General features: G+C 36.4%; 1 protein-coding gene and 1 long non-coding RNA gene across 3 annotated transcripts in view; one reads left to right on the plus strand and one right to left on the minus strand.

Moving 5' to 3' along the window:
* RGS6 (regulator of G protein signaling 6) overlaps window positions 1-27372 on the minus strand; it is a 657670-nt gene that overhangs the window by 52705 nt on the left and 577593 nt on the right. The window lies entirely within an intron of this gene.
* LOC141553477 (uncharacterized) lies at window positions 16187-23814 on the plus strand. The gene is made up of 3 exons (XR_012485467.1): window positions 16187-16255; window positions 22352-22405; window positions 23732-23814. It is a non-coding gene; the product is annotated as an uncharacterized LOC141553477 (long non-coding RNA).

The following is a 27372-nucleotide window of genomic DNA, read 5'->3' on the forward strand; positions in this document are numbered from 1 at the left end:
CTCCCTCCATCCCTCCCTCTTTCCTCTCTCTTCTTCCCTCACTCCCTTCTTCCCCTCTTCCTCCCTCCTTTCCTTTCCTTTCCTTTCCTTTCCTTTCCTTTCCTTTCCTTTCCTTTCCTTTCCTTTCCTTTCCTTTCCTTTCCTTTCCTTTCCTTTCCTTTCCTTTCCTTTCCTTTCCTTTCCTTTCCTTTCCTTTCCTTTCCTTTCCTTTCCTTTCCTTTCCTTTCCTTTCCTTTCCTTTCCTTTCCTTCCTTCCTTCCTTCCTTCCTTCCTTCCTTCCTTCCTTCCTTCCTTCCTTCCTTCCTTCCTTCCTTCCTTCCTTCCTTTCTTCTTTCCTTCTTCCTTTCCTCCCTCCTTCCTTTTTCCTTCCTCCCTTCCTCCCTTTCCTCTCCCTCTCTTCCTCTCTCTTTCCCTCCTTCCTTCCCTCCCTCTCTCCCTTTTCCTTTCCCCTTCCTTCCTTCTTTCCTTCTTTCTTTCTTTCCATCCTTCCTTCTTTCTTTCTTTCCTTCCCTCCTTCCCTACCTCCCTTCTTTCCTTCCTTTCTCTTTCCCTTCTCCCCTTCCTTCCTTATTTCCTCCCTCCCTCCTTTCTTTTTGCTTCCTGTCTTTCCCCTCCCTCCCTTCTTCTCTCTTTCCCTCCCTCCCTCCCTCCCTCCCTCCCTCCCTCCCTCCCTCCTCCCTTCCTTCCTTCCTTCCTTCCTTCCTTCCTTCCTTCCTTCCTTCCTTCCTTCCTTCCTTCCTTCCTTCCTTCCTTCCTTCCTTCCTTCCTTCCTTCCTTCCTTCCTTCCTTCCTTCCTTCCTTCCTTCCTTCCTTCTTTCTCTAGGTAGCAGAGTTAATAGAGGTCTACCTGAAAATCTGACTTCAATTTGATCTCAGATACTTACTAGCTGTGTTACCCCAGGCAAATCACTTAAACTATATTTGTTCCAGCTTCCTTAACTGTAAAATAGAGATAATAACATCACCTACCTCACAGGGTTGTTGTGAAGATAAAATGAATTAATATTTGTAAAAGTTCTTAGCACAGTGTCTGGCACAATATGGTGGTGTAAGTCTATTCCTCCTACTTCCCTATGTCATGTGCTGAAATTGCTGGGAATATTCATGGGCTGAGCCTATTACTGATAGGCATATTAACCTTTTCTGTTTCTAACCTGGACCAATTTCCTCTTCCTTAGGTAACTCTTGTCAGACGTCAACAAATTAATGTTAAACTCAATAAGAGAATGCAATTGACTTAGCTCACTGCAACTCATAACTGATGAGCTCAAGAGACCTGCTAGTTTCTGTCTTCCTGGTAGCTAGGATGACCAACTTGTGCAACCATGCTCAGCTTTTTGACTGTCTCTTAAGAGGGCTGATCTATGGGGAAGGTGAGAACACAGGATATGCAATATGCCCCACCCCAACTCATATTAGCACTCAAGAGGTGGGAGTTCCTTACAACCAGATGTGTGTGTGTGTGGGGAGGTATATTGAGGGGATGTAATGAAGCAGGACATCCAATGTTTTTAAACCATTAGAAATCTTCTTGTTGAAAAGAGAAGATACCTGTTGCAGTGGAGAAAAGGTTAGTTTCCCATAGGTCGAGGATGATAGGGTTTTACAACATGCTAACTGTCTCCACCACCATTCTCCAAGGTAGAGAGGAAGTCATGTCCCTTTAGTGGTTGACAGTTATAGTGTAGGAAAGTCAATTCTGATAAGATCTTCCACCATCATTTCCTTTCCTTAGGCTGAGACCTTAAAAATGAAAGGCCTATTTGCTCAGAAGGGTAAGAAGAAATCAAAAAAGAATGGCTTCTGAGGGAGATATGGGAGCTGAATCTAAGCTGCACCTGCTACAAATCAGTGTTTTGCCATGAGAACCTTCCTTCTTTTACAGAGAAACCACCATAGACTCTCATAGGAATAAGAGAAGGCAAGCAGCCAACTACCTGGGACCTTGAGAAGATGAGAGAAAGATATCAGAGCAGCTGAACCATTTAAAAATAACTTTGCATACTTGTCTTTGCTTTGGAGACCCACAACAGAGAAGGATTCATTTGCTCTGCTTCAAAATTATCCTCTTGGAAACCACTCAGTTGGAGGATTGCATAGGAATCAAGAGTTATCATTAGGATTTAGAAGGACCATATTTTTCTTCCTGCAGGTGTAGTTGCCTCCTTTCTTCTTTCCACTTTCCTAAATTTCCTGGCATAATACTAGAAATTGCAAAAGTTTAAGAACTTGTACCTGTGAGGAAGGCATTGCTACCACTGGGTGGCAAAGTAGAGAAAGTGCTGGACCCAGAATTAGGAAATTCAAATGTACCCTCAGGCACTTACTAGCTGTGTGATTCTGGACAAGTCACTTAACTCCTGTCTCATTTTCCTCAACTGTAAAAAAGGGATAATTCCAGCACTTACTTTAAAGGTTATTGTGAGGATCAGATGAGATGCTATTTGTAAAGCACTTAGCACAGGACCTGATATATAATACATGCTTAATGCATGTTCCCTTCTCTTCTCTCTGAGCCTTGTTTCCTGATGTATATAAGGAATTGAATAAAAGTGTCTCTGATATTATTTCTAGTTGTAGTTTTATGATTCCATGATCATATACTTACTATCTCTGCCAACTCTTGTACTAGTCAATTAAGTTCTCTAGACCTTAGTTTCCTCATCTGTAAAATAAGGAGTTTGGACTAGAAGGTTTATGAGGTTCTTTCCACTCTAGGGCTATGACCTTGTGATCAAACAACCTTTATATGGATATTGTATAGATACATATCAAGTAGCTAGATGGTGAAGTGAATGAAGTACCTAGCCTGGAGGCAGAAAGACTCATCTTCCTGAGGTAAAATCCAATGCTTCAATCCATGATGCTACCTATCCATCTCATACTAATAATCACTTAAAAAATGCCTAGGGGCAGCAGCTAGGTGGCTCAGTGGATAGAATGCTAAGCCTGAAGTCAGGAAGATTCATCTTGCAAGTCTCAGCAAGCTCACACACATACACACACACACGTATATGTGTGTGTGCATTTATGCATGCATGTTTATATAGATTACAAATGGTATACATACATGTATGTTTACATATAATATAAATGTATACACATTGTATGTTTACATATAATATACAAATGTGTGTATACATTATGTATGCTTACATATAATATATGTATATATATGTGTGTGTGTGTGTGTGTGTGTGTGTGTGTGTGTGTGTGTGTGTATAAATCAGGGGGTTCTCAAACTACGGCCCTCGGGCCAGATGCAGCCGCTGAGGACGTATATGCGGCCCACTGGGTTATGGCAAATGGGCTGAGGAGCGGAGACAGAGTGTGAGTTTTTGTTTTTACTTTAGTCCAGCCCTCCCACAATCTGAGAGACAGTGAACTGGCCCTCTATTTAAAAAGTTTGAGGACCACTGATATCATTTCTCTTTTGTTACAAAACATCTCTTTTGTGCAACTCTCTCCTTTTCACTAGGTAGCAGATACAATGTTAATGTGTTGTACATATGGAATTTTTAGATCAGTTAAGCTTATGAGCCACAAAATAAATCTCCCCTCCAATTTCTTCAGATACAGAAATAATTGAAACATTAAAAACATTTCAAAATAGTCTGATAACTTCTTTTCTTTCTTATTGGAAAACCAGCCTTTGGGTTGGCAGAGGGAGGGAATATTGATGGTCAATAAGGGAATGGTGTTAGTAATGTTAAGAGTTGTAAGACAGAAGTACCAAATTCAAATAGAAACAGGGGCCACTAAACTGTCTACAATGTCTGTGCAAGCAGCAATCACTTAGAAAACCATACATTAACATTAAATATGTCAAAACACTCTGAGCTATCCAATTAAAATAAAATGTTTTCAATTACCTCTTAATCGGGTTGAACAGCTCAGAATATGTCTGGCACCTTTGTTATAAAGGATCTTACAATGATATCATTTTTAATTTAATTTAATTTAATCTTAAAGATAAGGATAGAGAGGCCAAGGAAGCATAAGTGATTTGGTCAAAGTTACTCATTAGGGATAAGAATTAAGATTTCAATCTAGATCAGCTGATCTAAGTAGAATATTCTTTTAACTGCATTAATTTATCATTTAATAAAATTTTTTTTGTTCTGAGAGAAATTTAATACATCTACTTAAATTTAGAGGATAAACTAACAATGTCATTTTACTCTGGAATAACCATGAAGATATACTAGGCTCCTAGGAAACAATAAGGAAGCTCTCTGATTTTGACCTCCCATGAATCTTCTGGGTGTTGAAAACCATATATATTCAAACTATGGCAGGAGAAGACTGCTAATAGTAAAGGGAACAATTCTCCACTATTTTGACCAAATCTAAGGATGTCTTAGAGTTAACAACCTCATTTATTTCTATCAAGGAAACATCATTTTGGAGAGGACATTGATAAGATGGAGCATTTCTAAATAAGGATGATTAGAACATTGAGAAGACTGGAAACTGCATCATGTCAGAATCATTTGAACAAACAAAGAATATTTAGCCTGGAAAAGAGAAGACTTAGGAAATCCAAGCTACTTCCAAGAATTTGAAGAACTGTTATGTGGAAGTAGGATTAAGTTTGTTTTTCTTGTCCTTAAATGATAGGAGTAGGAGCAATGGGTGGAAATTCTAGTCAGATTTCTGTTTGATATAAGTATAAGGGTATCATCAGAAGCATCCTGGTTGTCCTAAAAAAGTAACAAGATGCTTTTTTTTTCTGTCTTTGGCATTATTTCCTCATTCAAGATCTGATTATTCTCAGTAAAATCACCTTTGGGAATTACAGGATCATAGACTTAGAGTTCATTGAATCTAACTCTCATTTTACAAGTAAAGAAACTGGGGCTGAATAAAGATTAAGTGATTTAACGAGTCACAAAGCCAGCAAGTTTCTGAGGCAGGAACTTAACTCAGATTCTCTCTGACTCCAAGCTTGGCACTACCACCGACCTACCTAGCTTAATTTGTTCATATGATCTTTGTAGCTTATAAAGAATACCTTGACTGTGGGTACCTGTTAATTCACTGTTTTAGGTGGCACAATGGAAAAAGCATGGAGTCTGGAGTCAGGAGGACCTTCATTAAGATCCAACCTCAGATATTTATTAGCAAGTTGCTTAACCTCACTTTGTGTGAGTTTCTTATCTATAAAATAAAGATACTAACAACATTATCATAATAACAATAATATGAATATATTGAATATAGTACATATTATTGAATATAATAACAATAACTCCAGAGTGTTGTTGTAAAGATCAAATGAGATAATTGTAAAGTGCTTAAACCAGGGCCTGGCCCATAGTAAGCACTATATAAATGGTGTTGTTCAGTTATTTTTCAGTTGTATCCAACTCTAGAAAACCCAATATGAGATTTTCTTGGTAAAGATACTGGAGTGATTTTCCATTTCCTTCTCCAACTAACATATATCTATATCTACACACATATACATACATACAATTATTACATTGTAATGTTATACATTAATTATTAATTTATATAATATAAATATATAAATATATATTGTATGCCACATATATATAAATATATATATTGTATGCCACATAACAATATATTGTACAATGTGTAACAATATAATATATGTGTATCTATATGCATATATGAGTATGTATATATATATATATATATATATATATATATATATATATATATATATATATATATATATATATATATACACACACATTATTATTCCATGGAAGATAACTGAGTCCTATTATCTGAAGATGTTTGATTGAGTCCTGAGAGGCTAGTCCTTGGATTTAGGCTTTAAAAGGAAAAAGCTCCAGAATAGGAGAAAGGTCAGAGTACCAAGCTAGAAGGCATAGATAAGAGAGGACATAGACAGAGGACTCTGAAGATAGAAAACCTGTTTATCTGAACATCCTCCTCACAGAAATTCTCTTCCTCAGAGATGGAAATAATAGAAAAGTTGTGACCAAAAGAGGAGATTCTGGAGGAAGGAAGGAAGGAAACAAGTATTTAAGAATCTACTATGGGCCAGGCATATGTGCTGAACTCTTTATCAATATTATTTCACTTGATCCTTGCAATAACTCTAGGAGATAGGTGCTATTATTATCCCAAATTTTAGAGGTGAGTAAACTGAGGCAGACAAAAGCGTTAGTGTCTTGCTCACATTCATACTGTGTCTGAGGCAGGATTGGAAGTTAGGTCTTCCCAACTTCATATATTCTCTCTCTCTCTCTCTCTCTCTCTCTCTCTCTCTCTCTCTCTCTCTCTCTCTCTCTCAAAATATATTTGAGCATATATTATATACACATATGTATGTATAAGTAAAAGAAAGAAACATTTACTAAGCCCTTACTATACTAATTAGCTACATATATGCTATATATATATGTATATATATATATATATGTATATATATGTGTATATATATATATATATATATATATACATGCTATTGACAACATGCTAAAAGTCAGCTATAAATAATCCTCTGTGGAATCATTAGGATTTTAAATGCATCCATTATCTTGGTCCATGATTGCTGGAAGTAAAATCAGGAAGATTGAATTCAAATTCAGTCTCAAACACATTTTAGCTATGTGATCATAGGCATGTCAGCCTCTCCTCAGTTTCCTTATCTGTAAAATGGTGATAAAATAACACCTATTTCCCAGTCTTGGTTATGAGGATCAAATGAGATAAAATTTATAAATCATTTTGCCAGCTTTTGAGTGCTACATAAATGCTGTTACTTTTGTTACAGTATGGAAACTACTTTTATGAACAGAAAGTAACACTAGAAGGGAGAAATGATTGATCATTATTAATCTGCATGATATCTGCATACAAGCATTCATTTCAATGTACTGGAAGTTTATATGCTTTGAACATGCTTATTTCTCACTTCTAAGCAGGGGTCTCTACAAAGATAACTGACGATTTGCCTTCTAAGCCAAACAAACATTGTAGGAGTTGAGTTTAAAAAGTGTTTTCTTTTTTTTCCTCCCACTTGCAGAGTCATTAAGTTTTGTGAAAACCTGCATCCTGAAAACGAGCTGTCGTCTCCAGAAGCTGCTGGATCGCTCTCTGGGAAGAGATCTGCTGTGTCTACTCAAATCTCTCAGACAGATTCTTCTTCCTGTAACGAACCGTTGTCTCCAGGCAGTTGCTGTTAACTCTTGTCCAAAGAAGTGACTTCCCTTCCTGCAGAGAGCCCCGTCAAGCCTGATGCAATTCAGAGTCTTCTTCTTGAATCCTGGCTCTGAATCTCCTCCAGCTCTTATCCTTCTCCAGGCCGATCTGCCCTCTGCGCCCAGTGCTGTCTCTTTTTATCCTCCCAGAGAATGGGCGTGGAATAATGCAAGGGCTTCTGGGAAGAACCACCCCAGCCAATGAGCTTTGCCCCCTCTATCAAGTCAACCTGAGTTCTCACCTTGTAATTGTCCAGAAAACCTGAATTCTCACCTTGTCACTGTCCAGACAACCTGAGTTCTCACTTAGTAATCCTAACATCTCCCCCTTTCTTTTGATTTAGAACATAGGACAGTCATGACCTTGAAACATAAATCCATCAATATGGAAGGTATTACACATAATTACATAAATGACCTTGAAACATAAATCCATCAATATGGGAAGTATTACAGATAATTACATAAATTACATAAGTACATAGTAACATAGTAACGTAACACATGCTAGAAGTATATAACATAATCATAAATTGAAAATTTATAAATGTCCATAAGTCCATTGTCCATTAGTCTCATCTTGTGTGAGGAAGTCCAATGATTCCTGCTGGTTTTTAAGTTCTTTAACAGTCTTCTTATTATCCATGCTCTTTCAGTGTCAGATGTTTCTTAGATCTTCTCCTTTATTTTGAAGTCTTTCTCTTTTTCTGTCTCTCTCTGATGGACAAGGCGAATATGACTTATTGGCACCCATCTGATTCCTTCTCCTGCTGAAGAAATACAAGCAAACCCTCTCTCCCAGGCAGTTAACCTATCTAATTACCTTCTATTTACCACTTTCTAAATATCTTCTCATCATTTGGCAATTACATTGGAATTGTTTGCACTGGACACAGCCCTGTTGGTTTAAAAGGCCTGTATTCTCCCCAAGTGTAATCCATTTTTGCAATCTGATTGCCTTTTGGCTCACTTATCAGGTAATCCCTTTCTACCATGTGATTGCTTTTCTGCTGGTTGATCAAATCAGAGTCCTGACCTTCTAAAGGCTCTTTAGGTGTAACATCAGCTGCCATCATGCCCCAAGTCTTTTTTGCCTGGGGCCCTGGATCTGGGCCCCTCATCCTATTTCCCTGAATTAGTTTACACTCTGATGCCCAATGGAGTCCTCTGTTGCATTTTGGACATGGGGTTTTAGGTCTTCTCTCACCCTGTCTTCTCACTGTATCTCCATACCTACACTGAGCTCTTAGATGTCCAATTTTTCCACATTGAAAACATCGCCGAGTTTCTCTAGAAGGCCCTTGCCAGGAGGGACCCTGTCTTTCCACATTCATCATTGTCCGGGTGTAAAAAGCATTTGTTCCCACTGTAGCACAGTGTCTTATGATCTCCTCTAAAGGAGCATCTTTGTCTAATCCCCATATAATTCTTTTGCAAATCTCGTTGGCATTTTCCTTAGCCAGATGTCTGGTCATTATTTCTGTAGCTGAATTTTCTCCAATAGTTCTTTTGACAGCAGTTTGCAAACGTCCCACAAAATCTGCAAAAGGTTCATTGGGACCTTGCTGTATTTTAGTGAAAGCCTCTCCACGATCTTTCTGTCCAGGAAGGACACCCCAAGCTTTTATTGCAGCCTTAGCAATTTGCTCATATATTGTCATGGTATAATTAATCTGTTCCGAATTCTCTCCATACTGACCTTCACCAGCTAAGTGCTCAAAAGTGAATTGTGTGTTAACTCCTATTTCCAAATTGCATCTGACTTGAATTTTACATAATTCATGAAATTCCGAAAGCCATAATAAATTTTCTCCAGGTTCCAGGCATATCCTTGCTATGGATTTCCAATCATTCGGGGTTAGGACTTCATAAGACAAACCATCTAGTAACATTTTGACATAAGCTGATGTAGCCCCATAAAGGGTACAACCTTTTTTCAAATCCTTAATTTTATTCAAATCTAAAGGTGCATATCTTCTCCTTTTTTTACCTACAGAATCAATCTCTTCAATCACAGGATATGCATGTATAAAATCACTTATATCCTGTCCTTCTCTCTTAGCTTTAACCAATGCTTTTTCTAATCTTGTCATAGGCTTAGGCTGCTTCACAGGCAATTCTGTTTGTGTTTCTGCCTCTTCCCCTCTTTCTTCCTCCATCTCTGAAGGTGGGGTTGATGTGGGCCTGTCAATAATCTGTTCTCTAGGCAGGGTTGAAGCTTCTTCAAGAGAATCATACCATAATTCCTCATTTAAATCCTCTTGCTCTAGGGAAAGATCTTGATCTTTCCTTTTTTCCTCACACTTCCTCCTCTGTTCATTTTTAGAACTTTTCCTTCTCCTACAACTTGCTTGATAGTTTAAGGCTAATTGAACTATGTTGTAGATATAAAATACTTCTGCAGAAATTGAACGAGGCCCATTTTTTGCTTGAAATTCTTTCATTTCATATCCCACTAGCTTCCATTTATCTACATCTATCTTTTCTTCCTCTAAGAACCAAGGGGATGTGCGTCTTAATGCAGCCAAGAGTTTAGCAATCTGTACCCAGGTTACAAGTAAACTCTGCTCCTCAATTATCTTGATTATACTCTCTATAGTACCACTCCTGAATGGAGCTGAGGTTGCGTCTGGGGCTGAGGTTGAGTCGGCTGAGGTCCAGGGATTGAATATAGCTAACATCTGCCCCATTTCAGCTATAAGAGATTCCTGGTTTAGCCCTTAACAAGTTAAGTTCCTTATTTATCTATTAGCACGCTCACTTAATCTTTAACAAAGTTTCCTCGTTACTCACGGTTCTGGGTCAGAGAGACTGAGATCTAGATCGGAAGCTTTTCCACTGGAATCAGGACTGTGTCTGTCCCTGTTCGGGCGCCAAATTGCAAAGGTCTGGTCTAGCTCCTCTTGTCAGGATAAGCAAAAGTCCTTGCCCCACGTGTGGACGCCAATTGTAACGAGCTGTCGTCTCCAGAAGCTGCTGGATCGCTCTCTGGGAAGAGATCTGCTGTGTCTACTCAAATCTCTCAGACAGATTCTTCTTCCTGTAACGAACCGTTGTCTCCAGGCAGTTGCTGTTAACTCTTGTCCAAAGAAGTGACTTCCCTTCCTGCAGAGAGCCCCGTCAAGCCTGATGCAATTCAGAGTCTTCTTCTTGAATCCTGGCTCTGAATCTCCTCCAGCTCTTATCCTTCTCCAGGCCGATCTGCCCTCTGCGCCCAGTGCTGTCTCTTTTTATCCTCCCAGAGAATGGGCGTGGAATAATGCAAGGGCTTCTGGGAAGAACCACCCCAGCCAATGAGCTTTGCCCCCTCTATCAAGTCAACCTGAGTTCTCACCTTGTAATTGTCCAGAAAACCTGAATTCTCACCTTGTCACTGTCCAGACAACCTGAGTTCTCACTTAGTAATCCTAACAAAATAACACCTATTTCCCAGTCTTGGTTATGAGGATCAAATGAGATAAAATTTATAAATCATTTTGCCAGCTTTTGAGTGCTACATAAATGCTGTTACTTTTGTTACAGTATGGAAACTACTTTTATGAACAGAAAGTAACACTAGAAGGGAGAAATGATTGATCATTATTAATCTGCATGATATCTGCATACAAGCATTCATTTCAATGTACTGGAAGTTTATATGCTTTGAACATGCTTATTTCTCACTTCTAAGCAGGGGTCTCTACAAAGATAACTGACGATTTGCCTTCTAAGCCAAACAAACATTGTAGGAGTTGAGTTTAAAAAGTGTTTTCTTTTTTTTCCTCCCACTTGCAGAGTCATTAAGTTTTGTGAAAACCTGCATCCTGAAAACACTAAAAAACTGAATTGAGAAAAAATAAACTGTAAAATTCAATTCTTTGATTCAGAGTGCAGAAGAAGACATATCTTTTGGACTAATCAATGCAGGAATTTGCTTTGCTTGAATGAATATTTACCTAAAGGTTAATATTTTTCTATTTCTTTCTTTTTTTCTCCAATAAGGGAAGATGGATGGAAAGGAAATAACACAAATTTTTGTTCATTGAAAAAATAAAATTTGATCATAAAAAATTCAATTCCTTGAAGATATTAGCTCACAGTAGTAATAGTTTTTCCATGAAATAATCAGACTGAAATCATAAGCAAAAAGATTGTTTAAGCATCTCTTCCTGCATCACTTGCTCCCTGTCTCCCCTAATAAGCCACACACGAGATGAAATAAAAATCTGTCAGGATAGTGGTATTCCTTATTAAAATATGCTTGGCTTGGGTGTACACAAGGAAATGCCCTCCAATTTAAAATTAATTTCAGGAAACGTAATGAGTTTGTGATACTGGTATAAATGGCCCCACTTTCATTGTGAAAACAAAGATTAGTGGCCTTCAGGAGGCTATTTCCACTCACTGGAGATTTGAGACAAAAAGGCATTTTGTAGTATTTTTGGTTCAAGTAAATGATAGACACAGTTGTGTGCTCAAATGAGGCTTTTTTTGAAAATCTGCATTTGGACATCATATTCACCAGTGGGAAGCTGAGAGGCTCTACCAATGGTAGATTATTAAGTTTTCTGAGAATCTCTTAGCTCACGATTTACCACTGACCTGAGCAGTGTCTCCTTGGTTACTTCATGGGGCTAATGATGGCTGAGTACTGAAAATGATGTATTGTTACATGGAAAAAATGCCTAGAATACTTGGTATGAAATTTGTCTTTGCTTTTAAAAGGTTTTAACCCTAAACAAAAACAATGGACAACTTATTTGCCTTTCCTTTATGGTGTATATATTAGAGATGGCTATAATTTAGGCTTCCATTATCAATTAGCCCATTTTATTGAATATCTATGATTTTCAGTGCTTTGTGTAGGTAAGGAATTAAATAAAATGCAGGACAAAGAACCTCATCACTAAAGTACTTCCAAACCCAAGAATGCAGGACTATTAGGAAAGGCTAGAGGAATAAATTTACAATCTTACTCCTGGGCAATTGAGAGATGCTAGCAGAACTGATAGGGAAATTTCAGCAATGAATGAGATATTAAGAGAAGGACAGATATTTTAAAGAGCAATGAATGAAAATTAAGATGGTAGCAGGTGAAGGCTGAAGGACATGATGTGAGGTCATTAGATAATTCTGCTAATGGGTCCTTGGGCTGGATTAAGAAAAGCATAATTTCTAGAGATAAGAAGATAAATGACACTCTGTACTCTTTTTCTGGACAGACACTTTATGTCATATTGTTTTCAATTATGGGTGCTATATTACCAGATTAACTAAGATAGCAAAGGGACTTGGGTTCATGCTACATGAAAATCAACTGAAGGGACTTGGAATGATTTACCTGGATAAGAGAAGGCTTGGGAATCATAGGATCATAGATTTGATACTGAAAGAAGCCCTTCAAGTTCCTTGAGTTCAATGATGTCATTTTATACATAAGGAAACAGATATAGGGAATGTAAGTGACTTGGTCAGAGTAAATGTCTGAGGTGGGATTTGAATCCAGTAAGTATGGTTTTTCAACTTCATTAAGTATTTCAAAACTTGTAATAAAGATCAAGGATTAGAATCATTCTCTTAGCTCTATCAGCACCTGGAAATGCAAAGGCTGAATGACTATTTGTTGGGTATGTGGTAGGGAGAATTCTAATTTTAAGTACTGGTAGCTATAGCAGTCCCTTTCATCTCTGAAATTCTGTGATTTTGCCCTTAATATATTGAGTTCTATAATTTTCCTTTCTGTTTGCTTAATCTTAATGATATACATTTTTAAGATTTGCTTTTCTTTCAACAAGTGTGGCACTAGGCCTGTTATTCCTTATTAATCTTATGTAATTTATATGCAACATGAATAGAATGTTAGAGGTCAGATGATAGCACTGGGCATCTGGGAGGTGTAGAAGTCAAGTAGATGGGTAATGTCTGGTGGTTCTCCTTATCACCAGAAGGAAAAGAGTTGGTCACTCTCATCTTATACAAGCAAGGTGTGAACAGTCAAGCAGTTCAGATAGGTTCTAGCTGGCCTTGATGCTAGATGCTAGATAGGTAAAGAAAGCCAGATAAAGGGGAAAGGGCACGCCTGATTTTGGTTCTGACATGTGTTACCTATCCTAACAGATTATAAACTCCTTAAAGGAGATGCCATTTTCTATCTTCATTTTTCTTATAGGTTCTAGTATAGTGTACATTGTTATTACAGTTGACTGGTTTCAGTCATATCAACGCTTTGTGACATCATTTGGAGTTTCCTTGGAAAAGATGCTGGAATAGTTTCCCATTTCCTTTTCTAGCTCATGTTACAGGTGAATAAACTGAGGCAAACAGGGTTAAATGACTTGCCCGGGGTCACATATCTATTAAGTGTCTGAGGCCAGATTTGAACTCAGAAAGGTGAGTCTTCCTGACTCCAGGTCCACTTTCCCCTTGCACCACCTAGCTGCTCATTCTTAACTTTATCTCTCATTAATGTCCTGATTCTTGACTCCAGCCAAACTTGTCTACTTACTTTCCCCCAAATACTATAGATTTTCCCAACTTTTACCTTTCATCCTATTATTCTTCCTGTCCTACAGTGACTAACTCTTCCACCACTATCTGCCCTGCCAAATAAGGGCATTTCTTGATACTAACATCCTCCTCCAAAAATCTTTCCTGAGCAATGAGAAGTGAAGTCTTCCTTTTTTGAACATCTGCAGCATTCATGGTCTATGTCAAAGGTATCAAATTCATGATGTCCCCAAACATTTCCTAGTACCTGAAACAAATGAAAATATAATTGGGAAGTATTTAGCTAACTAAATATTTGAATTTGACACTCCTGGTCCACATCACTTATTTGGCATGTGTCTCATGCTGTTTTATGGTTATTACCTTTTCTTGTCTTTATGTGTCTCTGAAAGCATGTAGAGAAAAATGATGTGAGTAAAGGTAAGGAAGTAGGAAAGTTCATTGCACATCTTGGGGAAAGAAAATAGATCAATTTAGCTAAAGTGATTCTTCAATCAGGAGAGTAGTGAGAAGAGATGTAGGAGCCAATCTCTATGCAATTTTATATCTTCAAGTGATGGAGACCACTGTCCCTTTATATTTAGGCTTTAATATATTAATAGTCTGTCATCTCATTGTTTTAGATATTTCTTCAGGTAAGACAGATTATAACCTATGAAAATTAGCCCATCCTATGCCACTCTTATCCATGAACTATAATTTGCCAGTAAATATTCAATCTAATGTGCAGGAGGCTTTCCATTTATTCTCTTGAGATTGTGAGATCAGTAAATGATTTAATTGATAATCCTCCATTTTCATGAATGAATTGCCCATTCATTTTGAATATACATTTCTTATATTAAGTCTTTTACCCAGCTTTTCCTATGTAAATTCCTTATCTGTAATGTTTTGCAACCTATTTACCCTATCATATGATTCTTCATTGCCTTTGAAGTGATCCTCCACTTCACTTCTTTGTAGTCAGTCAATAACCGTTGAGGCTGGCACTAAGCACTGGATATAAAAAGGACAAAAGAGAGTCCTCCCCCATCACAATCTAATGGGGGAGACAACTTGCAAACAAATAAGTACAAACAAGCTATAACATACAAAGGATTAAATAAAAAGTAATCAACAGAGGAAGGGAATTAAAATTAAAGGAAGGCTTCCTATAAAATATAGGATTTTGGGAAAGGATTTGAAGAAAGCCAGGGCAGAGATTAGGAGGTAGAATATTTCGGACCTGGGGAACGGCTGGTGAAAATTCCCAAAGTGAACCAATGGAGTGCCTTCGCAGAATAGCAAGGAACCCAGCATCAACAGATTGAAGAGTATATGAGGAGGTTTAAGGTGTAAAAAGACTAGAAAGTTCAGGGAGGACTTTGGATTTTTGGCCCATGGAAGCTTTGCCCTTTGAATTCTAAAGAGATTTGAATATTAAAGAGAGGATTTTGTATTTGATCTTGGAGGTGATAGGGACTCTTTTAAGTTTACTGAGTGGGGAAATAAGATTACTTTGACAGCTGAATAATAGATGAGCTGGAATAAGGAGAGACTAGTGGCAAGCAGACTAACAAGCAAGCTATAGCAATAGTCAAGACTTACTTATCAAGTAATGTATGGTTGTAACCCATAGAATACACATCTGTCACCATTCTGGTACAAACCCTCATCATCAATCATACATTACCTGATGAGTAATGGAGCTTTCCTATGAATACACTGTTGGTGAAATTGTGAATTGGTCCATTCTGGAGAGCTATTTGGAATTATTCTATAAGAAGTGAATAAAATGTCCAATTCTTTGACCCATAGACTCCAGTACTAGACATCTCTTCCCAAAGAGGGAAAAGATAGAAATACTATATATCTCAAAATATTTTTATAGATATGTAAAATGGAGATAATGATAACATATCTTCTAGAGCTCTTGTGAAAATCAAATGAGATAATAATTATAAAGTGTTTAGTACAGTGTCCAGCACATAGCAAGTGCCATATCAATGTTAGCTATTATTAATGTTTTGGTCAATTTGAAAAAAGTGCCTTCTTTATCTCTCTTAATCTTCATAAGAGCTGGTTTGATGAGAAATTAATATATTTGAAAATTAATGTAATGCAAAAAACAAAAGGCATTAATAAAAATAAGGTTATACTTTAAATATAATTTTTTCAAAGATAGGCCTTTGTTTCAATAAGGATAAAGACTTTTAAAAGTTTCACAAAAACAATCCAGGCACTCTCCTATATACTTCTGGATTCAATTTATTGTTCAGTCGATTCAGTCTTATATATAGGTGTAAGGGTCCTTTAAATGGGCAGGCACAGTGCAATAGGAGATTTGAGTGCTCCAGAAGTATTCTCTGTGGATATAGGACTTCCCTGTGGGTGGGATCCTGGCCATATTGAGATAGCTTCATAATGGGTGATGGCTCTCTCGCTGGTTGGCTGTGTGTGTGTGACCTCACAGGCCCTTTATAAGCCCACTACAGACAGTAGTCGCTCTCTTTAACCTGGCGCTCTTTAACCTGGCTCCCTAGCCGGGGGCAGCCAAGCCAAGCCAAGTTGATGGATAGCAGAGAGAGGTAAGGAGTTTGGTAGTGAACACGTGGGTCTTCAGACCAGGTGTTCACTAGGGAACCAACAAGTCAGGGCATCAAGTCAGGGCATTATGTGAGTAGGTATAATAAAGGCTTTTAAGATTACACGTGGCTGTTCTTGAGTGTGCTACCGGTTATTAAACTATAGATTCAAGAAATTGTGGCCAGAAATCTTTGAAGGCCTCAGAGGAGGAGAGCCGGGTAAAGTTGACACTGCAAAAGTCAGTGGTCAAAGGTACTCTGTTGGGCCTAGGACAGAGTAGTAATTGTAACTGCCAGGAGGGCATGTTACACATAGGAGCCAAATTTTTTTACCCATGGGCTCTTTTCCAAAGATATCCACAGCAGTAGGTTTTAGAAATGTTTCCTATTGAACAGAGGAATATTCTTGGGAAATATCTAGGTTATTATTTTTATCTTCTCCATTAATTTTGTTTCTTGAATTTACTTTTTACCTACTAAACACACTTTCAGGATTATCTTTTAGACAACTCCATAAAGTACATGGGTAAGGTATAATCACTCCTGTTTCATGGAGAAGTATGTTGAAGATAAGAAAAGTTACGAGATCAGACTTTAAAGTTCCTAGAAATAATCTTGGGGCCCATGAAATAGAAATATGTCTGAGGGAAGAGAGATCAAATTATAGTCCATAGAACTTTAGAAAAGGTTATACTGACCAACAGTATGAAAGAACAGAACTCTGGCCCCACACAGATAATGTGCCTTATGAAATATTTCCACAGAAAAACATGGGCAATTAACTTAGCTATAAAAATGGATCCAAAACAATGTGCAGAGGGAATCTTTCCTAAATGGATCTGTAATGCTAATGAATTCTCTCTACAGACCACTCACTTTCCAATATTAGTATATGCTATTTCATATGGTAGTAAAGTTAATTCCTTAAATGTTTGTCCTGAGTTGGAACTGTTCTAGTGGGTACTTGCCTACTGGTCTTTATCATAATAGAGGCAGCTGATCCCCGATTCTGCCCTACCCAAGATATTCAGTTTTCATTCTATTGACATGGCAAGGGAAAGAAGTAGTGGTGATGCTGACCTTTGCTGATCAAGGTTTGCTATTCCTTTATAGCTAGTAACTAGTGACATAAATATTTAGTTAGCTAGCTAGAAAGGCAGACAGAACAGTTATTAAGCACTATATGCCTTGGCACTGTGCTGAAGCCTGGGGATACAGATAAAAGAATACTAGACATTTCCATTATTACTAAATTCAGATTCTAATTGTGGAAGATTACATACAAGAGAAATGGAAGAGGATGGGGGAGACATAGTATGGTTAAAGATGTCCAAGGAACACTGTGATAAGCCTATAACTGGGCATGATAAAGCCAAAGTTGGCCTATCAAAGGCCAAGGAGATATTTTTATATAATAAAGCTAGTCCCTTAAGTTCTCAAAAATCTTATATATACATATAAATTTCATTTGTTCCTCATAAGAATTCTGTAAGGTAGGTACCCCCTTCCTTTGGCTCACAAGTATTTGAAGTGGGATTTGAACCCAGCTCTTCCTCACTTCAAATACAAAGCTCCAATCCATTGTGCCACATAGTTATCTCATACTAGTCATCACTTAATAAATACCTAAGGACAGTATTTGGCTCAGTGGATAGAGTACTGATCTTGAAGTCTGGAAGATTCATCTTCCTGAGTTGAAATTTGGCTTTAGACACTCACCAGATATGTGATCCTGGGCCATTTACTTCATCCTGTTTGCCTCAGTTACCATATCTGCAAAATGAGCTGGAAAAGGAAATAGCAAGCCACTCCAATATTTTTCTCAAGAAACCCTAATTGGGGTTACAAAAAGCCAGATATGACTGAAATGCCTGGATAGTAATAATAAATACCTGCTAGACTAGATTGGAAATAAGAGTCTAGAACTGACTTTTGGTTATGCTCTTGCTTTTAAATATTGCTTATTTAAAGATTTTTGTTTAGTTTTTGATGGATTAAAGGCTATAATTAAATAAGAAGTCTTTATTTCTACAAATATTTTACTATGTTTCTATAGCATTATGCTAAGCCCTGGATTTGTCCTAATATTTCATTAGTATCTGGAATTACTTTAAGGAAATGAATATCTGCACCTCTTCCCCACTTATTATTTAAGAGAGTCCCCAAGTTTCATGGAGCATTGAGAAAGTCACACAGCTGATGGATATCAGAAGCAGAACTCCAAAAGAGCTCTATTCACTACAAAAGAAGATTATAAAGATTAAATAAGCTATGAAATAATCTTCATAGAGTATACACTAGAAAGTATTTTGAGGCTCTATTACTCATTTGGAGATGGTCTTTTGGAGTGAAAAGCACTTACTGAAGTTGGATGTTCTGTTGGATGTGCCTACGAGTGCATGTGTTTACATGAAGCTTTTCTTTATCATCACCTCCTTGATCCAAATTTGGATCATAAACAACCAAAGAATGTTAGAATTATCTGAAAAACTCAAAATCACCGTTTACTACACTTCTGTCCTGATCCATTTATTTCTGAACACAATGTTCTTTCCTTATTTTTAACTCATTCATGCATTCTTTTGGGGGAGGTCTTATATAAGGTCTCCTGAGAAGAATAAATCCTTTCTACATAGCATCACTTTGCTTATATACTATAGCTAAATACATATATATATATATATATATATATATATATATATATATATATATATATATATATATATATATGCAGAAAAAAGAACTTGGCAAATATATGTAAGGGAATTTTATTTAGTTGTCCATTGTCAAAGATAATTAGATAGATTTCTAATTTGATTATAATCCTTAGTCAATTAAAACATCAACAAGCATTTATTAAGAACCCACTATCTGCTAGACACTCTACTAAATGGTAGGGATATCATAACAAAGTGAGATAATTTCAGTTTGAAATTTATAGTCTATGTTTTAGTGGGGTGGGATGAGGGGAAAGAACAAAGTATACACTATTTATTTTTGCTGAGGCAATTGGGGTTAAATGACTTGCCCAGGTTCACACAGCTTTGAAGTATTAAGTGTCTGAGGCCCATGTTGAATTCAGGTCCTCCTGACTTCAGAGTTGGTGCTCTATCCACTGTACCACCTAGCTGCCCCAGAATGCACTATTTCTATCAAGCAAATATATAAAACAAATTTAAAATAATTGGTGGAGGAGGAGCACTAGCAATTGAAGAACAGGAACGTTTTCTCGAAGGAGGCAGAACTTAAACTGAACCCTAAAAGTAATACAGGATTTCCAAGAGGCAGAGAGGAAGGAGGGAATTAGGATAAGACATCTTGATATTTTGAACTGCAAAGGAACAGAATTTGCTGAGTTGAAGTTGTAGGGAAAGGGTCTAAAAGCAGTAAGAAACATGCATATTCCTGCTCTGATGGATTTCCTGATATTAGAGAATTTTACTTTATACCTTAACCAGGTGGCAAAGCAGATAGAGATTTTCTAGAGTTATGAAGACCTGATTTCAAATATTGTCTAATAAATTTCCTAACTGTGTGACCCTGGGCAATTCACTCAACCCCTCTCAAACTAAGTTTCTTTATCTCAGAAGGAAAGAAAGAAGGAAGGAATGGAAAGAGGAAAGAAAGAAGGGAAGACAGAAGGAAGAAAAAATAAAAGGAAGGCAGGAAAGAAGATAAAGGCATTTTAAGGCCCTACTATATTCAAGGAATTAAATGCTTTACAAATATTATCTCCTTTGATTCTCACAATAACCTTGGAAGGTACTATTACTATATTTTCTTTCTAAATTTTGTTTAGTATTTATTTTTTGCCAGTTGCATATAAAAACAATTTCTAAATATTTGTTTTTAAAACTATGAGTTCCAAATTCTCTCTCTTCCTCCCCCCATCCTCCCTCAATGAAAAGACAAGCAAGTGTGTAGTCATTTCCATATTTCCATAATTGCCATGTAAAAAATACATAGACTCCCCCCTGAAAAATACTCAAGAAAAATAAAGTAAAAAACATGTCAATCTTCATTCAGACCCTATCAGTTCTTTCTCTGAGTACGGATAACATTTCATCAAGTCTTTCAGAATTGTCTTGGATCATTATATTTCTGAGAATAGCAAAGTCATTCACAGATGATCATCTCACAATATTGTTATTTTATGTATAGTACATTTCACTTTGTATCTGCTCATGTAAAGGGGAGATACTATTATTAAACTCATTTTATAGCAGAGGAAACTGAGGCAGACAGAAGTAAATGGCTTGCCGAGGGCACACAACTGTTAAGAGCTTACGACTAGATTTGAAACCAGATCTTGAATCCAGGTCCAGTGTTCTCAACTATTTTGCTACCTAAATGAGGATAATAATAGTACCTATTTCTTAGGATACTTGTGAGGACATATCAGATGGAATTCATATATGCACATACACATAATATAATAAGTGATAATATAATCACTTTGCAAACCTTGTTATTATTATATTCAGGCTATGTTCTCTTAGCAAGCCAGATTTTTATGAGTGTAAGGAGAGCGGTATGAGAGGAAGGGTTCTAATATGAAAGGCAGTTTGTTGAAACAAGTTTCCAAAGTGCACAGTGGAAAAGAAAGGGAGGAACTGAACAAGGATCTGGAAGGAAAAAGAATGTCATGGATCATTATAAGAGAATAGGATTTGGTGGCCAGAGAAGAGAAGTTTTATTTAGGCAGCCTAAGACTCAGAATCATAGGAATCTCAGAAGTATTATTAGTGGAGACATCAGGCAGTGGACTAATAATATCAAATAAATAGAAACAGTGCCACTAAATCACTCATAAGGATCCTTGTGGACGATGTATGATGTAATGACTTAGAAAACCACAAATCAACAATATCTATGCTTTGTTGTGGGCAATTAGCATAGTGGATAGAGCAACTCTGGAGTCAGGAGGAACTGAATTCAAATCAGGCACTTACTAGAGCACATAGGCCTGGAATCAGAAAGACCTGAGTACAAAAAATGTCCTCAGACACTTCATAGGTGTATGAACTTGGATGAGTCATTTAATCCAATCTGCCTCAGTTTCCTTATATGTAAAATGAGTTGGAGGTGGAAATGCTAAACACTCCAGCATCTTTGATTAGAAAAACCCAAATGGGATCATGAAGAGTCAGATATGACTGAAAAATAACTGAACAAAAAAGGTTGGTTTTGTTTGTTTGTTTGTTTTTTGTTGTTGTTGTTGTTGTTATATTTTTATATATTTTGTTAATTGTGTCATCTTTTAACCTGCTTTGGGCCACACTTTAGCGCACTTAGCTTGTATGTTTTATATATATATATATATATATATATATATATATATATATATATATATATATATATATATATATATATATATATATGTTTATATATATGTATTTTTTCTAAAAACATATATATATATGTATTTTTTCTAAAAACATATATATATATGTTTTTAGAAAATTATGTTTTCCCAGTAGCAGTGGTAATATGAGTTGATTATTATTTCCTGAATAAAAAACAATTTTCTAAGTTGCTAGAGGGTGCCTAAAAACAACAAAGTTCAGTCTGAGGTATGGCTAGTTTTAGAAAACTGGGGTGTAGTTTGACTTAGGATCCAATTTATAGCTAAAGCAACCCAAACTTGTTAACCTCAACCTTTTCAAAAATTGTGTTCCCAAACTGTATACAACACTCCAGGTATGGCATTTTCAGGTAAAGGCACTGTGGGATTCTTTCCCTTATTTTGGATACCATCATTTCATATCATTATCTTTTCTTAAGTGATCTTGTTATATTGCTGACATATATTAAGATTATAGTACCTTAAAAAAGACAAGTCTTTTTAAAAATGTTATCCTCTATGTAGTTATGCTTTCTCTAATCTATAGTTAATTGTTACCCTAAATACAGTATAGAACTTTATATTTATCCTTATGTAATTTCATCCCATCCAATTTGGTCCATTGCTCCTGTCTTTGATTCCCAATTGTGTCTTCCACTATATTAATTGTTATTGTTGTTCGTGACCCAATTTGGGGTTTTCTAGGTAAAGATACTGGAGTATTTTGCCATTTTCTTCTCCAATTTGTTTTACAGATAAGGAAACCAAGACAAATAGGAGTAAATGACTTCTCCAGGCTCATCTAGCTAGTAAGTGTCTGGACTTCATGTTTTCCTATTTCAGGGTCAATATTTTATTTATGAGGCTACCTGCCTCAGATTCATATCATTCTCAAATTTAATAATTATGCTATTTAATAAAAATAACTACATATGCTATGCTCCTATCTAAATCTCTGATTAAAATTTTAATACAATAGGTTTAAAAGTTCTGCAGTCTGGTAGTAGAAACTTCCCTTTAGATTATCACCAATCCATTAATCAAAAAAGCTGTTGTATGATTATTCAAGCATTTCCAAATATTGTAGCAGCTAGCTACAATAATATTCAGCCCATAAGTATTCATTTTGTTTATGTGATATCATGAATGTCTTTTTTAAATACTTTGTAGAAGGCCATTAACAATTAGTCTTTAGAACAGAAGACTAAACAAAAGCATAATACATTAATTTAAGATTATTCCCTTTTTGCTATGAATTTTAGCCAAAGTTTGGTCTTTGGTTTACTAGTATGTGTGTATATATTTGTACCCATTAGGTTCATGTTTAGGGAAAAGAATAATGTTCTAAAATTTCTCAGCATTGGAAATGGTAAATGGCACCATGATGTTATGTATGAGAATACTTTTTCAAAAGATGGAGCAGTTGGTAATCTTAGGAGCACTGGCCTCTGTTAAATATGCACACAGAGAAAAAGGTCTTGGAAGGACATCAAGAAAGACAGCAACCAGCTGTGCATGTAGATAGTTATCTCCTCACAGGCTAAATCCATACTGATATTTAGGTATTCTACACCCAGAGTTATTTGCTAGAGCAGATGCATAAAGGAGACAACTGACCTCTGGAATAAATACAAAACTTTTTTTATCTATCCTTATCTCCAACTCCCATAAAAGGATGATTAACAACAAGAACTCTTTGCTAAGGGACACCATGAGTGGTTGGCTATTGTTCAGTTGTTTCAGTCATGTCTGATTATTTGTGACCCATTTGGACAGTTTTTTGGCAAAGATATGAGAGGGATTTGACATTTCTTTCTTTGGGCCATTTTACACAGAGGGAAACTGAGGCAAATAGAGTGATATGAGTTTACCAGAGTTACACAGCTAGTAATTATCTGCAGTTGGATTTAAATTCATTTAAACACTTTCTGATTCAAGCCTAGTGCTCTATCCTCTGTGCCATCTAACTGGGAAACTAAAGCTCAGACTTTGAATGCTAAGGAAAAGAAAGGGGCTTTTTTCATTTTTGGCTCTTTTGGCCAAGGTGGGGATGTTAGAGTGACTGGCTTGACAATAATGGGAAATGGAGAGAAACAACAACTATTCAATTCTTATTTTCCTTCTTTTTTATTTAGTGAGGAAAAAAGATCTTCACACTGAGAAGATCAAAGAAGATTACTGGATCATTGAAATATAAGTGTGTAAAAATAAGAAAGTGTCCTCAAAGAGCTCTATGTACCAGCATCAGATAATAGTTTCCTATAATTCCAAAAGAACTTAAAGAAGTTAACTGACTGACTGAGTGGCTTTTGATGAAATTTGAAAAATCTTGGAAAAGAGGAAAGATGTCATTGTTGAGAAAAATAAATGATCTATTTTTCAAAAAGGAAAGCCAAAGCCTTCTTACTAAAATACAGTGAACCTGATTTTGATTCATGGCAAAATTATAAAACATACTACTTACTGATGAAAAGGCATGTACATATTTAGAGAGGGAAGGAGTGAACATTGCAAAACAGGAAAGGTTCATCAAAAATTTCGTGTCGGACTAACCCTATTCTTCAAATCTCCCATATTTTTGAAACATGTATGACACATGTATGGTGATACAGAATATAGCGCATATATAGTGATATAGTCTATATACACATATGCATACACACAGTGTGCCCACATGTGTGTGTGTGTATATATATATATATATATATATATATGTACATGCCTATATATGTATATGTATATTCTATATATCTGGGACAGATAATGATAGTGGCCCAGAATTGGGTAGGAGAAATTTTGAAATTGTGGTACCTTAAGTGATCTCAAACTACATGCCTGTTGCAAAGTCCATCTCATATTCTACTAGTATTGCTAATACTCTTCTAATGTTCTGCTGTTCAGAAGGATAAGCTAAAACACAATGGAAAACATATAGTTGCTAAGAGTAAACTACAATGTATTTATAAGTGATGAATTTTGTGCAAAAAATGGAAGAAAAAAGATATCAAAAGCATCTATGAATAAGTATAAGTCAGTTATTTAATGAGAGTGATAGATAACATATGTATAGTCTGAGGGCAACAGTGATATTCACACATTAAAAGAAACAAAATCATGGTCTTAAGCTGAAGACCATGGATAATTTTAGAGTATCTATGAATTTGAATAAAGAAAAAAACACAGATGTCTTTATTTCCCTAACAAGGAAGCTAGGTAAGAGGCAACTAGGTAGACCACTGAATAGAGTGCTGGATCTAGAATCTGTGAAAGACCTTAAAAAGAATAATAAAGTGTAATAAAGTGAGTGATGGTTATAATCTGAGCCAGTCTCCATCAGTTCAAGGATTTGCTGAAATGTGTGAATGACCTTAGAGTACTGGGCTGAATGACTAAAGTGACCTAGTATAATTCTGGTCTTATACTCTTTATGTTTTGGCTTAAAGATAGACCATGAAAGATTCTGCTTCAAATGTTCCCTGTAGGGATTTTATAGTAGGCTATCCTACTGAATAATATCAACCTGTTCCCCAACTTTTTCATTCAAAAATATCCTTTACTAGGTCACAACATGGTATTTTGGAAAGGAGACCTAAGTCTGATTATATGAAACAAGTAGACAAGAAACAAAAGAATGAAAACCAGCCTAGAATAGACATTTATTCATGACAGGGGTAGAGCAAAAGATGCTGGGATTCCTTGAATCAGCAATGTTGTCCATTTGGTGTGGTTGGGCCAAGGATATTCTCTTCAGCCCGACCTTGGTGCAAACCGCTAAAGCCCAACCTTCTACAAGAAGCCTTTCTTGCTCCTTTCTTAATCCCTTCCTTCTTTCTAAAATGATCTCCAATTTATTCTGCATATCTAGTATTTTACATGTTATTTGCATCTTGTCTTCCTATTAGACCGTGAGCTCCTTGAAGACAAAGGCAGTGTTTTGTCTTTTTTTGCATACTTAGCACTTAGTATGTAGTGCCCGAAACATAGTAGATATTTTATAAATGCTGTTGACTTGACTTGACCAAGGAACCTAATACTCCTCCTGTCAATGATATTTTTCCTTAAAGCAATATGGTAGATGAATGTACAGTTCAGAAAACTCAACTGAAAATTAGTGATTGGGGACCCCAAAATGGTCACTGAAGCCAAGTCTCAAGAATGACTAGCTAAATTAAGACAAGACAACTCTGAGGTACCACTACATACCTTTCAGATTAGCTAAGATGACAGGAAAAGATAATGAAAAACGTTGGAGGGGATATGGAAAAACTGGAATACTGATACATTATTGGTGGAGTTGTGAACTTATTCAATCATTCTGGAGAGCAATTTGGAACTATGCCCAAAGGTCTATCAAACTGTGCATACCTTTGATCCAGCAGTGCTTCTACTAGGCTTATATCCTAAAGAAATTATAAAGGAAGGAAAGAGACCCATATGTACAAAGGTATTTGTGGCAGCTTTTTGCGTGTTTCTAGAAACTGGAAACTGAGTGGATGCCCATCAGTTGGAGAATGGCTGAATAAGTTATAGTATATCAATGTTATGGAATAGTATTGTTCTGTAAGAAATGATGATCAAGCTGACTTTAGAGAGGACTAGACTGAAGCTAAGTGAAGTGAGCAGAATCAGGAGATCATTGTACATGATAAGAAGATTATATGAAGATCAATTCTGATGGATGTGGCTCTTTTCAACAATGAGATGATTGAGGCCAGTTCCTATGATCTTGTGATGAAGAGAGCCATCTACCCCCAGAGGGAGGACTAAGTGTGGATCACAACAGCATTTTCACTCTTTTTGTGGTTGTTTTCTTGCATTTTGTTTTGTTTCTCATTTTTCCCTTTTTGATCTGATTTTTTCTTGTGCAGTATTATAATTGTATAATTATGTATACATATATTGGATTTAACATATATATATATATATTTAACATGTTTAATATATATTGGATTACTTGCCAAATGGGGGGATGGGGAGGAAGGGGGAAAATTTGGAACACAAGGTTTTGCAAAGGTCAATGTTAAAAAATTATTCATGCAAATGGTTTTTTTATTATTATAGATTTTCATTGACAAAACATATGCATGGGTAATTTTTCAACAATGACCCTTGCAAAAACTTCTACTCCAACTTTTCCCCTCCTTTCCTCAACCCCCTCCCCTAGATGGCAGGTAGTCCCATACATGTTAAATATGTTAAATACAATATATGTATACATATTTATATAGTTATCTTGTGCACAAGAAAAATCAGATTTAGAAAGAAGGTAAAAATAACCTGGGAAGAAAAACAAAAATGCGAGCAAACAATAACAGAAAGAATGTAGATGCTATGTTGTGGTCCACATTCATTTCCCAGTGTTCTTTCACTGGTTGTAGCTGGTTATGTTCATCACTGATCAATTGGAACTGATTTGGATCCTCTCATTGCCAAAGATAGCCACGTCTATCAGAATTGATCCTCATATAGTATATATAGTTGAAGTGTATAATGATCTCCTGATCCTGCTCATTTCATTCAGCATCAGTTGATGTAAGTCTCTCCAAGCCTCTCTGTATTCATCCTGTTGGTCATTTCTTACAGAACAATAATATTCCATAACATTCATATAGCACAATTTACCCAGCCATTCTCCAATTGTTGGATATCCATTCAATTTCCAGTTTCTCACCACTATGAAAAAGGCTGCCACAAACATTTTTGCACATACAGGTCCCTTTCCCTTCTTTAATATCTCTTTGGGATATAAGCCCAGTAGTAACATTCATTTATATGT

This window comes from Sminthopsis crassicaudata, chromosome 2, assembly GCF_048593235.1.
Source record: "Sminthopsis crassicaudata isolate SCR6 chromosome 2, ASM4859323v1, whole genome shotgun sequence".
Classification (NCBI taxonomy): Eukaryota; Metazoa; Chordata; class Mammalia; order Dasyuromorphia; family Dasyuridae; genus Sminthopsis; species Sminthopsis crassicaudata.